This window comes from Mirounga angustirostris, unplaced genomic scaffold (assembly GCF_029215605.1).
Source record: "Mirounga angustirostris isolate CCGP_5_RB_7025 unplaced genomic scaffold, mMirAng1.0.hap1 SCAF_2, whole genome shotgun sequence".
Taxonomy (NCBI): Eukaryota; Metazoa; Chordata; class Mammalia; order Carnivora; family Phocidae; genus Mirounga; species Mirounga angustirostris.
In genome coordinates, this window is record NW_026991710.1 from 36,952,200 (window position 1) to 36,968,987 (window position 16,788).

Here is a 16,788-nt window from a genome sequence, read left to right on the forward strand (position 1 = left end):
AAACCTAATGATGTATAGTGACTAACCTAACATAACATAATAAAATAAAATTGAAAAAATAAAAAAAATAAAAATATAATCCAAGAAAATCTTCCAGAAAAAAAAAAAAAAAAAAAAGACCTCAATCTACATATTGAAAGGGTTTACCAAGTTGCCTGGAAAATTTACCTGCAACAGTCTCCTCAGTGATGTATACTATTAAAATATTAGAATTTAAAGATGAAAAAAATATTCTCAGTGCTCTGGCAATATTATCAAAGAATTTGCAAGGGAAGAAGAATTAGACTGGTGTTGGGAGGAAGAAATTCCTCTGCTATACAAGATTCTTCTAGCTGAACCTAGAATCAAATTGACACGAGACAAATGAACAGGAGAAAATCAAACTTAGTAGGTGCACATATGGGGAATCCCCACAGACATGAAACTCCAAAGACCGTGAGGCAACATGAAGCTTCTATGAGCTACAGAGAGGGACAGGGTCTGAGAATACAAAGGGGAGAAAACTCATTAGCAAGAAGGTGAAAGCAGATATTTAGAAAAACAAGTTTGCCCTATTATGTAGATCAATTCCTCAGGTAAAGAGAAGTCCCTGTTAATAGTTTTCCTCTATTACAGGCTCTTCTTTCCTATGTAAATTTAGGCAGGTGAGGGGAGGCAGAGAGATTTTCCTGCATCTGCTGGGTTTTGATTACTTCTAATTCAAAATAATCTTTATGCCAAAGTGATCCAACTTGGGGCAGCCTGCCCTGGGCCCTTACACTGGCAGCAGACTTTCAAAGCAACATTCAAAACAAAACAACAATGAAGCAGCATTTTCAAGAAAAGGTTAAAAAGTGTGAACCAAGTATTTTTATTCCCAGCTAAGCTGTCCTTCAAGTATCAAGACTATAGAGAACAGTTCTAAACATTCTGTCCCATGAGCTATTCAGACAAATAATACTGACCTTCATCTAACCGAGAAATAATTGGAGAAGTTTTGGCAAAAGGACTGGTGGTAAAAAAATTATATATTTAATTACAGATCTAAAATGAAAACAAAGATTGGAGACAAGATTGAAAAAATAATACATAAATGTTGTATGCTTTGAAAAAAATATTAGAACTAAGAAAATGGGAATAGAGGACAGGGGAAAAATAAATGTTGAACAAATTCATTGATTGTTGTATAGGCAACAGGTAGTTGTCACTAAAAACTGGCACTAAATACCAACAACCCAGATAGCAAATGGTCATACACAAAAACAAAGTAAAGGACATTAAAAAGTATAAATATAAAAGTATAAAGTGTAAGTATAAAAAGTATAAAAGTATAAAAGAAACACAGAAAACATATATATATATATATATATATATAAATTATATGACAGTTCAGTTCAAAAATATCAGTCATACCAATAAATAAGAGTAGAACTTAACCCACATAGTAAAAGAAAATATATCAATTTGCCTCACAATGTAATACTTAATTATATGTTGTGTATAAGAGATACACCTAAAACAAAGAGATTCAGAGGGTCTAAAAACAAAGTAAAAGTTAAAATTGTATTAGTCAGATGGAAACAATAAGTAAACTGGAGTTTCAATACCTATATCAAGTAAACCAAATCAAAATTCAAGCCAGAAAGAATTAAACCTGAAAAAGGACACTCTTTAATGCTAAAAGTCACAATTCACAATAAATATGTAACACTTACAAACATCTGTGTATCAAATAATCTAGCAATCAACTTTGTAAAGCAAAAACTACAAGAGACTGAGACATAGGAACCAGAACTTCTCCCAGGAGACTTTAACAGGTTACTTTCAGTAAGTAAAAAGACAGGCCAAGTAGACCAAAAATAATGGAAATTATGGACAATAATAACAATCAGTAAAGTAGATTTTATGAATGTACACTGAAATTTGCACTCTAATAGAAAAGAACACACCTTCATCTCAAATGCATAAGAAATACTCACAAAAATCAATCATATTAAAACAAAAAGGAAGCACTGGTAAATTTCATAAAATAGAATTGCTATAAGCAGCACTTTCTGAATACAATACAATAAAACTAGAAATTAATAATGAATGAATAAGTAAAGGGACATATGGAAAATTTTGTACACTGGGATGATTGACACAAAACGATATGAAGAAAGATGGTGGACTGTAGAAAACATTAACAAGAAAAGTGGCTATCAGATTTCAGTCATTTGGCAAATGATCCAAGCGGAATAAAAACTGAGGCAGGTGGCTTCTTAAAGTCTCTTCTTTGATGCTTTGAGAGGTTGTTTAAATAAAGTATGCATCTTGTAGGCTATTTACTTACTCAGAATGTATTCGAGTTGTTAAATTTCTTTTTTTAAAAAACAGGGCAAAATATGCAGAGCTGAATGGAAGACAGGGTGAGGAGTAATGAGGTAATACAAGATCTGGCTCCCTCAAAGAAAGAGCTGAACTTACTCTTGATAACCCTGCCTACAAGACAAAGTACCTTAAGAGAATGCAGTTAAGGATGATTGGCAAGCATTCTATTTAAGGATGGATCATATCTTATGTCCTGCAAACACCATCATGTTTAGAATGATGGCAATAGCATCTTTATCAAGATGAAACAGGAGAGATGGAGTAAATACAATTATAGTGAAGAGATACCATGTGTGTTTCCTTTTCAGGATTGTTAAATTGTTCTACACTGAAGAGAAAAAGTATCCTAAATCCAGCAGAAGGACGTTGAAAGACAGATGAATTTAGCCTCAGTATTCTCCTTTCCAGCTGTGTTAACTATATCCTTCTACTTGCACAGGAGATATTGTTTCCTTGAGACATGCCTTTCATGCACTCCTATCATAATTATTATAACTCTTCATATTTGTTTAGTGACCTACTCACAGCAATTTTTTTGATGATTTAAGGTTTTACTTACATATGCCCAGGAAGTAGATTCTTCCTCCCTTTCTCATCAGTTATCAAAAGTTTACAAGCCATCAGGAAAATTTCATACATCTGCTTCACAGTTTCTGCTAATAGAGTAATTGCCTAGCATGATTACCTTTGCTTCCAAAGAAAAGAAGGGCAGAAAACATTAGAACCAACTGGATCTATTCAAAGAAGCCAAAAATCAGTCACTAATCACTGAGCTCTGCTTCTGTACTGTCCCTAGTTCTGCCATGTACAGCTGTTCAGGTTGTTCTCTGTACATAGGTATCTTGACAAACAGGTTAAGTGGAGGCTGAAATCTAAGTCATGCTCCATTCCCCCAAGGTATGTGTTCCAGCATAGGGTTGCATTCCTTCAGAATTTCCACCTTTTTCAAATTCTAGATACCCTAGAGCTCACAACAGCTTTGCCTGTCTGTTTCTATCAGGACATAGATAGAAATAGTTACCTAATGCTAGGAAGTGAGCTAACTGATATGAGAAGAAAGGTCCCTGTGGAAAACTGCTAATGATAACCAAATATCCCCTTCTCCTTCTTCCTAAGAAAACCTGGATTTATTCATGATGACAAGATGTCCAGTTAAAAACATTCAGCTTCTCAGATTCCCTTGTAGCTAGGACTGTACCAGCTACACATTTGGGGGCATAAGACAGAAGCTGAGACTTTCTGGGAAAGTTGGTTCTTTCTGATATAACGGCCAACCCTTTCTGCTTCCTTTTTCTTTTTTTTCTTTTCCTTTTTCTTTTTGCTTGTAAAGCAGCTAGTACGCTGAGGATGTCTCAGCCATTTTGTGGTTAGATGACAATATGAAGAAAAACTCTTTCCACTAAGGAGAGCACACCAGGAAGATAAAAAGATCCAGAACATTAACGGCATCATGAAGACACTTGACAAATACAAACCTCCCACCTCCAGACTGTTTGTTTTGTGCAAAGAATAAACTTTGTTTTTTAAGATTTTATTTATTTGACAGAGAGAGAGAGCAAGAGAGCGAACACAAGCAAGGGCAGAGGGAGAGGGAGAAGCAGGCTTCCTGCTGAGCAGGGAGCCCGATGCAGGGCTAGATCCCAGGACTCTGGGATCATGACCTGAGCCGAAGGCAGACACTTAACAACTGAGCCACCCAGGCGCCCCAAGTATAAACATTTTTATCAAGCCACTGTAAACTGGCTACTGTCCTTTGCAGCAGAGAGCACTCCTAACTGCCATGCCAATCTGGCATCTTCCTTGGAAAAGATGTGTGAGAAAGTTTTTGCTAGTTTCATATCCAGAATATTTATTGCATATTATATTCATCCAGTTTAAAAGTTTCATCATTAATAACCAAGGAGAACCTACCTTACTGTTTCTACCTCATCAATAAATAATTTAAGTAGGTTTTAGTTAAACAGGACAGATATATTACTAAAGACAAATTACGACTTTTCCCAAAGTCTTGGTAAGATTCCAAGAATAGGGACATAGTTAATATTTGGCTGAGCTCTGCTTATGTTCTCTGTTTAGTATGCTTAAGGCATAGAATTTTTTAGCGGATCCTGGCACATGGTAAGTAAATATTGAATAATGATTACAATAGTGGCAATATATCAGCTGTTTTAAACAATTTCCAAAAGAACAGTTTACGGTATAGATAAAAATAGACTAAGTTACAAATCCTGACGTTCCATCTCCTAAAATGGGACATCTTGCTATCTTAGAGGCTAAAGTTACTTGCCCTTTGAAAACTGGAAGGTTTTACTAGCAGTTTACTCTCACAGTAGAGTTTACTGTAAGTCTACATCCTTATTTTCATGAAATAAGATTGTGAATATCATTCAAAAGGAGAGTTCTAGAGAGGAGATACAGACGCAACATGCTTGTGCCCTGAAGTCTGGTACTACATGTAAGAAGAGAAGTAATCACTTAGCAAACATGGTTTGTGCCTTATGTCCTCTTAAAGCATAAACTCCAGAGGACACCAGTTTTCGTCCTATATAACCTTAGACTCTAGAATGTTGCCATTCACCAAGGATTTTAACTTTTCCTCTCTAGTGTTTTCCAGGCATGATGGCACTGGAGAGGAAAAGGGAAGTAAGTCACAGTGTCTTTCTGGAAGTGTTAATGATCTTGTATTGGAAATATATCCATTTTTATGCTAAAGCAAAGAAAATCTAGTAATTGAAGTAGATAAAATTACTTTGCAATTGAAATAGATGAATAAAAACTGCTAGAAATAAAAAGGAAAACAGTAAAGTGTATTACTACTAGGATAATTTAAGACATGTCTTTCAGTAAAGTTTCATCATTTGATAAAGCAATCTTCTTTGATAAAGCAAGTAAGCAAAATAATCCAAGAAATAATAGAAATCTGAATGACAGATTGTTCAAATAGCTCTGTAGAGAAAAGTTCATATCACATAACAAATATACTTTAAAAATCACTTATAAAAAATTTCAAACACTAAAGCTGTATTAGGACACAAAGAAAACGTCAAGTAAGTCTCCAAGTAAAATGCAAACTACATTTTCTGATGACAGGGCAATTAATCTACACATAAAAAAGATATAAACATAAACAACCCAATGCAACCATTTGGAAATGTTAAGAAAAAATGTCTTTCCCTAAAATAATATTGCAACCAGGAAGAATATAAAACCTCACTTTTGGATTATTTAGAAAATGATTATAAAAAGAATATTAAATATCAAAACATGGACTGTGGCTAACATTATACCTATGGAAACATTTATAACTATAGAAAGTTTCATTAATAAAGAAGACAATAAAAATACATTAAACATTTGTGAGGTAGCATAAAATTATAGAATTTAAAAATATAATTCTCTCTTCTGTTAAATAAATTGTGGAATATTTTTACCCAGCTCTGATTATTGGAAATCAACTAAGGCAAAAATTTCTACCATGGTCTCACAAATACTTTCCAATGTTCCTGTGATGTATAAGGCTTCCTTTAAGCTGATGAGCAAAACAATATAAAACAAAAAGCTTAAAATATTTGGTTAATCAGTCAAACAAACTTCTCTGTAAGACTACATGTAACTACCTGATATAACAAAAGAAAAACTGTGTGTATGTGTGTGGTTGGGGAATATAATTTCCCCTTCATTCAATATAAAGAGATAAATCTTGTTTTCAAAATGTGTTACTAAATTCCTCACACATTTTATGTTTATACACACATATACACACCCCACATATTCCTTATCCATTCATTTATTGAAGGATACCTGGGCTACTTCCATAATTTGGCTATTGTAAATAATACTACAATAAACATAGGGGTGCAAATACCTTTTCAAATTAGCGCTTTTGTATTCTTTGGGTAAATATCCAATAGTGGAATTACTGGATCATCTGGTAGCTCTATTTTCAACTTCTTGAGGAACCTCCATACTGAGAACCTCCATACTGTACTCCATAGTAACAGCATAGAGTTACTGCACCAGTTTGCATTCCCACCAACAGTGCAAGAACTTGTTGTTTCTTGTGTTGTTTATTTTGCCATTCTGACAGGTGTGAGGTGATCTCTCATTGTGGTTTTGATTTGCATTTCCCTGATGATTAGTGATGTTGAGCATCTTTTCATGTGTCTGTTGGCCATCTGCATGTCCTCTTTGGAGAAATGTCTTTTCATGTCTTCTGCCCATTTTTAATTGGATTATTTGTTTTTTGGTTGAGTTTGTAAATTTTTTATATATTTTGGATATATAAAATATATGTAATTTGCAAATATCTTCTCCCATTCAGTTGGTTGTCTTAGTTTTGCCAATTGTTTCCTTTCTGTGCAGAAGCTTTTTATTTTGATGTTGTCCCAATAGTTTATTTTTGCTTATATTTCCCTTGCCTCGGGAAACATATCTAGAAAAATGTTGCTGTAGCCAATGTCAGAGAAATTACCTTGTGCTCTCTTCTAGGATTTTTATGGTTTTATGTCTCATACTTAGATCCTTATTTCATTTTTAGTTTATTTTTGTGTGTGGTGCAAGAAAGTGGTCCAGCTTCACTGTTTTACATGGGGCTGTCTAGTTTTCCCAACACCATTTGTTGAAGAGATTGTCTTTTTCCCTTTGTTCTTGCCTCTTTTGCCAAAGATTAATTGACCATATAATCATGGGGTTATTTTTTGGCTTTCAATTCTATTCCATTGATCTATGTGTCTATTTTTATGCCAGTACCATATGGTTTTGATAACTACAGCTTTGTGGTATATCTTGAAATCTGGAATTGTGATACCTCCAGTTTTGTTTTTCTTTCTCAAGATTGCTTTTGCTATTCAGGGTCTTTTGTGGTTCCATACAAAATTCTAGTGCTGTGAAAAATGTTCTTGGTATTTTGATAGGGAGGCATTAAATCTGTAGATTGCTTTGGGTAGTATAGACATTTTAACAATATTTGTTCTTCCAATCCATTAGCATGGAATCTCTTTCCATTTGTTTATGTCATCTTAAATTTCTTTCATCAAGGTTTTATATTTTTTGGAGTACAGGTCTTTCACCTCCTTGGTTAAGTTGATCCCTAGGCATTTTATTCTTTTTGGTGCAATTGTAAATGGGCTTATTTTCTTGATTTCTCTTTCTGCTATTTCATTATTAGTGTATAGAAATGCAATGGATTTCTATGTATTAATTTTGTATCCTATGACCTTACTGAATTCATTTATCAGTTCTAATAGTTTTTGGTGGAGACTTTTGGGTTTTCTACATATAGTATCATGTCATCTTCAAATAGTGAATGTTTTACTTCTTCCTTACCTAAACTCCTTAAATTTTAAAAATGACTACCATCTAGGGGCACCTGGGTGGCTCAGTGGGTTAAGTATCCAACTCTTAGTTTTGGCTCAGATCATGATCTCAGGGTCATGAGATGGAGCTCCATGTTGGGCTCCGGGCTCAGCAGGGAGTCTGCTTGAGATTCTCTCTCTCCCTCTCCTCCCCCACCCCAACTGCATGTGCTCTCTCTCTCTCAAATAAATAAATAAATCTTTTTTAAAAAAATGAATAGCATCATTTTCCTTTTGAAAAAGAGTTTAACTAGACTATTTTTAGAGAAAAGTGCTTCTGATACTCCCCAAATCCTAAATACAATATGGAATTTATTTATTTCTCATCCAAAAAAGAGAGAGAGAGAGAGAATAAACCTAAACAAGTATAAGAGAAATTCAAATGATAAAAGTGAATTAAGAAGTTAGAAAACTGAAAAGCAAGAGAAAATGATATAGTAGTTTTGGGGAAGAGGGCAAAAGATAAAACACTAGGTATACTAACTAGAAAACCAAAAGTACAAACTATGAAAGGGCCATGTGTAAATAACCATAGATGAAAAAAACTTGAATTTCTTGTCTGAGAATTCTTTTTAACGATTTATGGTTAAATGATTTTTTATCATTCATTTAATGATAAATTTTGAAATGTAGAAGTAGATTATTGCCTCAATTTATAGCATAATTGATCTAAGAATACGGTTGACAGAATTAGTAGCAAACAAAAATACAGGATGCAAAGTTAAATTTGAATTTCAAATAACAAACAATTTTTTATTGAAATATTTCCCATTTAATGTTTGGGACATATTTATACCAAAACATTATTCATTGTTTATCTGAAATTCAAATTCAATCAGACATTCTGTATTTTATTTGGCAACCCTACTTAAAAAGGCACAAATTAAATATGCCAAAATACACAAAAGACTTAGGAATGTGGGCAAATAGCTACCTTTGAAAATAGTGCTCAAAGAAGTCTTTCGAACCTTTCAAAAAATATTTATTTAGTATTTAAATAGTTCCTGATCATAGCCATGTTTCCTGTTAAAAATATCAGTAAAGGTGATATAACACCAATATTAAAATCCACAGGGATAATACAAACTAACATAAATTATTTAATTGTGTAAATATGCAAATTTTTAAAATAAACATTCATAAATAAATTACAGCATTATATTAAACAAATGAATCACAATGAACAGCTTTCCTTCATTCTATAACAGAAATATGATTCAAACTAGAAAATATACAAACATAATAACTGCTTCTGTCTTCAACATCACGGTCTAGTTTTTTCCTACACTATCCCAACAAATTTTAGTCTTTCTACCTCCATTCTTCCAAACTGCTAACAGAGTGAAACTGTATCTTGAAAGCACATATATTAACATTTCACACCCATTCCTAAATCAGTGTATATTGCTGGTAGAATGAATCCCAAAACTCTTTTATCAAGGACTTACAAAACTCTCACAAAACTGTATCTATAAATGTTACTTATTTTATCTTTCTATATGTACATATGTAAGATATATGTAAATTATAATTCATAACAATAAATAAAAACTTAAGAACCCACCACTTAAATGAATAGAACATCAGCAATAATCTGCTTTTTTTCCTAGCTCATTCCTCTACCTACTCACCCCAGCCAGGTAAGCACAACCCTGAGTCATGTAATTATAATTCTCTTGCTTTTTGGGGTTTTTAAAAAGGAGGGTATGTGCTATGGTGAGCTCTGTGAATTGTGTAAGACTGTTGAATCACAGACCTGTACCTCTGAAACAAATAATACATTATATGTTTAAAAAAAGAAGAAGATAAGAAGGGTAAAATGAAGAGGGGGAAATTGGAGGGGGAGACGAACCATGAGAGATGGTGGACTCTGAGAAACAAACTGAGGGTTCTAGAGGACAGGGGTTGGGGGATGGGTTAGCCTGGTGATGGGTATTAAAGAGGGCACGTTCTGCATGGAGCACTGGGTGTTATATGCAAACAATGAATCATGGAACACTACATCAAAAACTAATGATGTAATGTATGGTGATTAACATAATAAAATTTTTTAAAAAGTAAATGAATTCTTAAGTAATTGGTTTTGCCTGTTATTGAGATTTACGAGAGTGGTATCTTACTGCATAATTTTCCAAGACTAGCATTTTCTCTTAATTTTATTTTATTAGTATCAATATTGTCACATCTGTTTGTAACTGGGTTGATGTTTTGCCATTCTGGTGTGATGGATGGAGAGAGACCAAGGAAGTTGAGCATGTAAGCAGGAGTGTGATAATAATGATTGCCTATGGAATTTAAAGAAGATACTGATGATACAGAGGGTTCAAGATCATGGAAAAGGTGACTTTAACAATGACTTATAAGTCCTGGTGGAGATCAAAAGATTGTTGGAGTTAAACAACTAGTGAAAGTAGCTATAAAAATAGAAAGTGATACTTAGTCAATATATTTCAAATATTAGTAAATATGAAAAGATCAAGAGCGAAAAAAATATGAACTTATAACAAGATGCCAAAAAAGCCTGAGTTTTTAAATGCAGGGATAAAATATTTTCTTAAAAAGATCATAAAGGGGCGGAGCAAGATGGCCGAGGAGTAGGAGACCTGGATTTCGTCTCCTCTCAGGAATTCAGCTGGATAGGGATCAAACCATTCTGAACACCTACAAACCCAACAGGAGATCGAAGAAAAGAATAGCAACAACTCTCTCATCAGAAAAGCGACCACTTTCTGGAAGGTAGGACGTGCGGAGAAGTGAATCCGAGGCGATATTCGGGAGGATAGACGGCGGGGGAGGGGCCTCCGGCCGCCGCTTCTGGCAAGTGATAGAGCCGCGGAGCACAAAATCGGAACTTTTACAAGTCTGCTCCGCCGAGGGACGTCACTCTGGTGGCTAAGCGGGGGGTGGAACCCTCCGGGACAGTGTGGTCTCAGGACCCTCGGGGTCACAGAAAGACCGGGGGTGCCTGAGGGCGGCAGAGCTCCCAGGTAATGGAGCAGGGAGGCCGGCTGCAGAGGCGGAGCCCAGGCGCGGGCTCTCAGCTCGGGGTGGCCATAAACCGTGATCCGCGGCACAGTCAGGCCCCTGCTCCTCCAGCAGGGACCCAACAAGCGGCAGATCCGGGGAGACTCACCTTCCTCCCCCGGGAGGAGCCGCGCGGGAGTGCACCGCAGGGATCTGCTGGGTTTGGAGACTCCACCCGGGCTCGGGTGCCAGAGATAGAAACGCGCGGTCACAGGCCGGGCGAGCACGGAGTGCAGCCGGAGACCGGGGAGACGGGAGTGACTGACGGCTTTTCTCTGGGGGCTCACTGAGGAGCGGGGCCCTGAGTTCTCGGCTCCTCCGGGGCGGAGATTGGGAGGCCGCCATCTTCACTCTCCGCCTCCAAAGCTGTACGGAAAGCTCGCAGGGAACAAAAGCCCCGGAGAGCAAACCCGAGCAGATCACGTAGCCGGGAGGGGGCAAGGGCGGGGCAATTCCGCCTCCGGCAGAGACATTTGGAAACCACGGCAACAGGCCCCTCCCCAGAAGATCAGCGAGAACAGCCAGCCAAGACCAAGTTTACCGATCAATGAGAACGGCAGAACTCCAGTGCTACAGGAATACTGCACATAGAATTCATGGCTTTTTTACCATGATTCTTTAGTCTTTCAAAGTTTATTTTTTTTAACTGGTTTTTTTTTTTTTTTTGAATTTTTCTTTTTCCCTTTTTCAACCAACATCTTATCAATCCCTTTTTTTAAAAAAACATTTATATTTTTCATTTTTGGAGTCATATTCTATCCCTTTATACTAGTTACCCATATTTTTGGCATATATATATAAGTTGTTCTCTCTTTAAAATTTTCAGATAGTTTCTTCTAACAGATTAAAATATACCCTAAATCTCTAGTATATGGTTTTTTTTATTCCCCTGCCTGATCACATTCTCTCCCTTTTTTTTTCTTTGTTCTTTTTTTAAATCCTCTTCTTTCTTTTTTCAAACAACTTCTTATCAATTCCTTTTATAAAATGTTTTATAATTTCCATCTTTAGAGTCATATTCCATCCCTTCATCATATCAACCCTTATTTTTGTACATATATAAGTTTTTCTTTCTTTAAAATTTTGGGAGGCACTTTCTTCTAAAAGACCAAAATACACCCCAAATCTAGTGTGTGGCACTGATCTATATACCAGCCTGATCATATTTGATCACATTCTGTTTTTTTTTGTTGTCATTATTTTGTTTTCTTTGTTTTTATCTTTATCTTTCCCTTTTTTTTCTTTTTCTTTTTCTCTCCTTCGGTTTCTTTTTCCACTGCTTCAGATCTTTTCTGATTTGTTTAGAGTATATTTTCTGGGGACGTGGTTACTCTGCTAGCATTTTGTTCCCTCATTAATCTATTCTCCTCTGCACAAAATGACAAGACGGAAAAAATCATCTCAACAAAAAGAACAAGAGGTAGTACCGACTGCCAGGGACCTACTCAATACGGACATTAGTACGATGTCAGATCTAGAGTTCAGAATCATCACTTTAAAGATACTAGCTGGGCTTGAAAAAAATATGGAAGTTATTAGAGAAACCCTTTCTGGAGAAGTAAAAGAGCTAAAATCCAGCCAAGTAGAAATCAAAAAGGCTATTAATGAGGTGCAATCAAAAATGGGGGCGCTAACTGCTAGGATAAATGAGGCAGAAGAGAGAATCAGTAATATAGAAGACCAAATGATGGAAAATAAAGAAGCTGAGAAAAAGAGAGATAAACAACTACTGGATCACAAGGGCAGAATTCGAGAGATAAGCGATACCATAAGACGAAACAACATTGGAATAATTGGGATCCCAGAAGAAGAAGAAAGAGAGAGAGGGGCAGAAGGTATAATGAAGCAAATTATAGCAGAGAACTTCCCTAATTTGGGGAAGGAAACAGGCATCAAAATGCAGGAAGCACAGAGAACCCCTCTCAAAATCAATAAAAACTGGTCAACAGCCCGACATCTAATAGTAAAACTTACGAGTCTCATAGACAAAGAGAAAATCCTGAGAGCAGCTCAGGAAAACAGATATGTAACCTACAAGGGTAGAAACATTAGATTGGCAACAGACCTATCCACAGAGACCTGGCAGGCCAGAAAGGACTGGCAGGATATATTCAAAGCACTAAATGAGAAAAATATGCAGCCAAGAATACTATATCCAGCTAGGCTGTCATTGAAAATTGAAGGAGAGATAAAAAGCTTCCAGGACAAACAAAAACTAAAGGAATTTGCAAACACAAAACCAGCCCTACAGGAAATCTTGAAAGGGGTCCTCTAAGCAAAGAGAGAGCCTAAAAGCAACATAGACCAGAAAGGAACACAGACAATATACGGTAACAGTCACCTTACAGCCAATACAATGGCACTAAATTCCTATCTTTCAATAGTTACCCTGAATGTAAATGGGCTCAATGCCCCAATCAAAAGACACAGGCTAACAGACTGGATTAAAAAACAAGACCCATCGATATGCTGTCTGCAAGAGACTCATTTTAGAACCAAAGACACCCCCAGATTGAAACTGAGGGGGTGGAAAACCATTTACCATGCTAATGGACACCAAAAGAAAGCTGAAGTGGCAATCCTGATATCAGACAAATTAGATTTTAAACCAAAGACTGTAATAAGAGATGAGGAAGGACACTATATCATACTCAAAGGATCTATCCAACAAGAAGATCTAACAATTGTAAATATCTATGCCCCTAACATGGGAGCAGCCAATTATATAAGGCAATTAATAACAAAAGCAAAGAAACACATCGACAACAATACAATAATAGTGGGGGACTTTAACATCCCCCTCACTGAAATGGACAGATCGTCTAAGCAAAAGATCAACAAGGAAATAAAGACTTTAAATGACACACTGGACCAAATGGACTTCACAGACATATTCAGAACATTCCACCCCAAAGCAACGGAATACACATTCTTCTCTAGTGCCCATGGAACATTCTCCAGAATAGATCACATCCTAGGTCATAAATCAGGTCTCAACCAGTACCAAAAGATTGGGATCATTCCCTGCCTATTTTCAGACCACAATGCTTTGAAACTAGAACTCAATCACAAGAGGAAAGTTGGAAGAACTCAAATACATGGAGGCTAAAGAGCATCCTACTGAAGAATGAATGGGTCAACCAGGAAATTAAAGAAGAATTAAAAAAAAAATACATGGAAACCAACGAAAATGAAAACACAACTGCTCAAAATCTTTGGGATGCAGCAAAGGCAGTCCTAAGAGGAAAGTATATAGCAATACAAGCTTTTCTCAAGAAACAAGAAAGGTCTCAAGTACACAACCTAACCCTCCACCTAAAGGAGCTGGAGAAAGAACAGCAAATAAAGCCTAAACCCAGCAGGAGAAGAGAAATAATAAAGATCAGAGTAGAAATCAATGAAATAGAAACCAAAAGAACAGTAGAACAGATCAACAAAACTAGGAGCTGGTTCTTTGAAAGAATTAAGAAGATTGATAAACCCCTGGCCAGACTTATCAAAAAGAAAAGAGAAATGACCCAAATCAACAAAATCATGAATGAAAGAGGAGAGATCACAACCAACACCAAAGAAATACAAACAATTATAAGAACATATTATGAGCAACTCTATGCCAGCAAATTCGATAACCTGGAAGAAATGGATGCATTCCTAGAGATGTATCAAGTACCAAAACTGAACCAGGAAGAAATAGAAAACCTGAACAGACCTATAACCACTAAGGAAATTGAAGCAGTCATCAAAAATCTCCCAAAAAACAAAAGCCCAGGGCCAGATGGCTTCCCAGGGGAATTCTACCAAACATTTCAAGAAGAATTAATACCTATTCTTCTGAAACTGTTCCAAAAAAGAGAAACGGAAGGAAAACTTCCAAACTCATTTTATGAGGCCAGCATTACCTTGATCCCAAAACCAGACAAAGACCCCATCAAAAAGGAGAATTACAGACCAATATCCCTGATGAACATGGATGCAAAAATTCTCACCAAAATACTAGCCAATAGGATCCAACAGGACATTAAAAGGATTATTCACCACGACCAAGTGGGATTTATCCCTGGGCTGCAAGGTTGGTTCAGCATCCACAAATCAATCAATGTGATACAATACATTAACAAAAGAAAGAACAAGAATCATATGATCCTCTCAATAGATGCAGAAAAAGCTTTCAACAAAGTACAGCATCCATTCTTTCTTTTTTTTTTTTTTTAAGATTTTATTTATTTATTTGAGAGAGAGGATGACAGGAGAGAGAGAGCACATGAGAGGGGGGAGGGTCAGAGGGAGAAGCAGACTCCCTGCCGAGCAGGGAGCCCTATGCGGGACTCGATCCTGGGACTCCAGGATCATGACCTGAGCCGAAAGCAGTTGCTTAACCAACTGAGCCACCCAGGCGCCCAGTACAGCATCCTTTCTTGATCAAAACTCTTCAGAGTATAGGCATAGAGGGTACATACCTCAATATCATAAAAGCCATCTATGAAAAACCTACAGCGAATATCATTCTCAATGGAGAAAAACTGAGAGCTTTCCCCCTAAGGTCAGGAACACGGCAGGGATGTCCACTATCACTACTGCTATTCAACATAGTATTGGAAGTCCTAGCCACAGCAATCAGACAACAAAAAGAAATCAAAGGCATCCAAATTGGCAAAGAAGAAGTCAAACTCTCACTCTTTGCAGATGATATGATACTTTATGTGGAAAACCCCAAAGATTCCACCCCAAAACTGCTAGAACTCATACAGGAATTCAGTAAAGTGGCAGGATATAAAATCAATGCACAGAAATCAGTGGCATTCCTATACACCAACAACAAGACAGAAGAAAGAGAAATGAAGGAGTCGATCCCATTTACAATTGCACCCAAAACCATAAGATACCTAGGAATAAATCTAAGCAAAGAGACAAAGGATCTGTACTCAGAAAACTATAAAATACTCATGAAAGAAATTGAGGAAGACACAAAGAAATGGAAAAACGTTCCATGCTCATGGATTGGAAGAACAAATATTGTGAAGGTGTCAATGCTACCTAGAGCAATCTACGCATTCAATGCAATCCCCATCAAAATACCATCCACTTTTTTTCAAAGAAATGGAACAAATAATCCTAAAATTTGTATGGAACCAGAAAAGACCCCGCATAGCCAGAGGAATGTTGAAAAAGAAAAGCAACGCCGGCGGCATCACAATTCCGGACTTCCAGCTCTATTACAAAGCTGTCATCATCAAGACAGCATGGTACTGGCACAAAAACAGACACATAAATCAATGGAACAGAATAGAGAGCCTAGAAATGGACCCTCAACTCTATGGTCAACTAATCTTTGACAAAGCAGGAAAGAATGTCCAATGGAACAAAGACAGTCTCTTCAACAAATGGTGTTGGGAAAATTGGATAGCCACATGCAGAAGAATGAAACTGGACCATTTCCTTACACCACACACAAAAATAGACTCCAAATGGTTGAAAGACCTCAATGTGAGACAGGAATCCATCAAAATCCTAAAGGAGAACACAGGCAGCAACCTCTTCGACCTCAGCCAAAGCAACTTCTTCCTAGAAACATCGCCAAAGGCAAGGGAAGCAAGGGCAAAAATGAACTATTGGGACTTCATCCAGATAAAAAGCTTTTGCAAAGCAAAGGAAACAGTCAACAAAACCAAAAGACAACTGACAGAATGGGAGAAGATATTTGCAAATGACATAGCAGATAAAGGGCTAGTATCCAAAATCTATAAAGAACTTATCAAACTCAACACCCAAAGAACAAAGAATCCAATCAAGAAATGGGCAGAAGACATGAACAGACATTTTTCCAAAGAAGACATCCAAATGGCCAACAGACACATGAAAAAGTGCTCAATATCGCTCGGCATCAGGGAAATCCAAATCAAAACCTCAATGAGATACCACCTCACACACTGAGGACAACACAGTCCTAAGTATATGCTCAACACTTGAGAATGGCTAAAATTAACAAGTCAGGAAACGACAGATGTTGGCAGGGATGCGGAGAAAGGGGAACCCTCCTACACTGTTGGTGGGAATGCAAGCT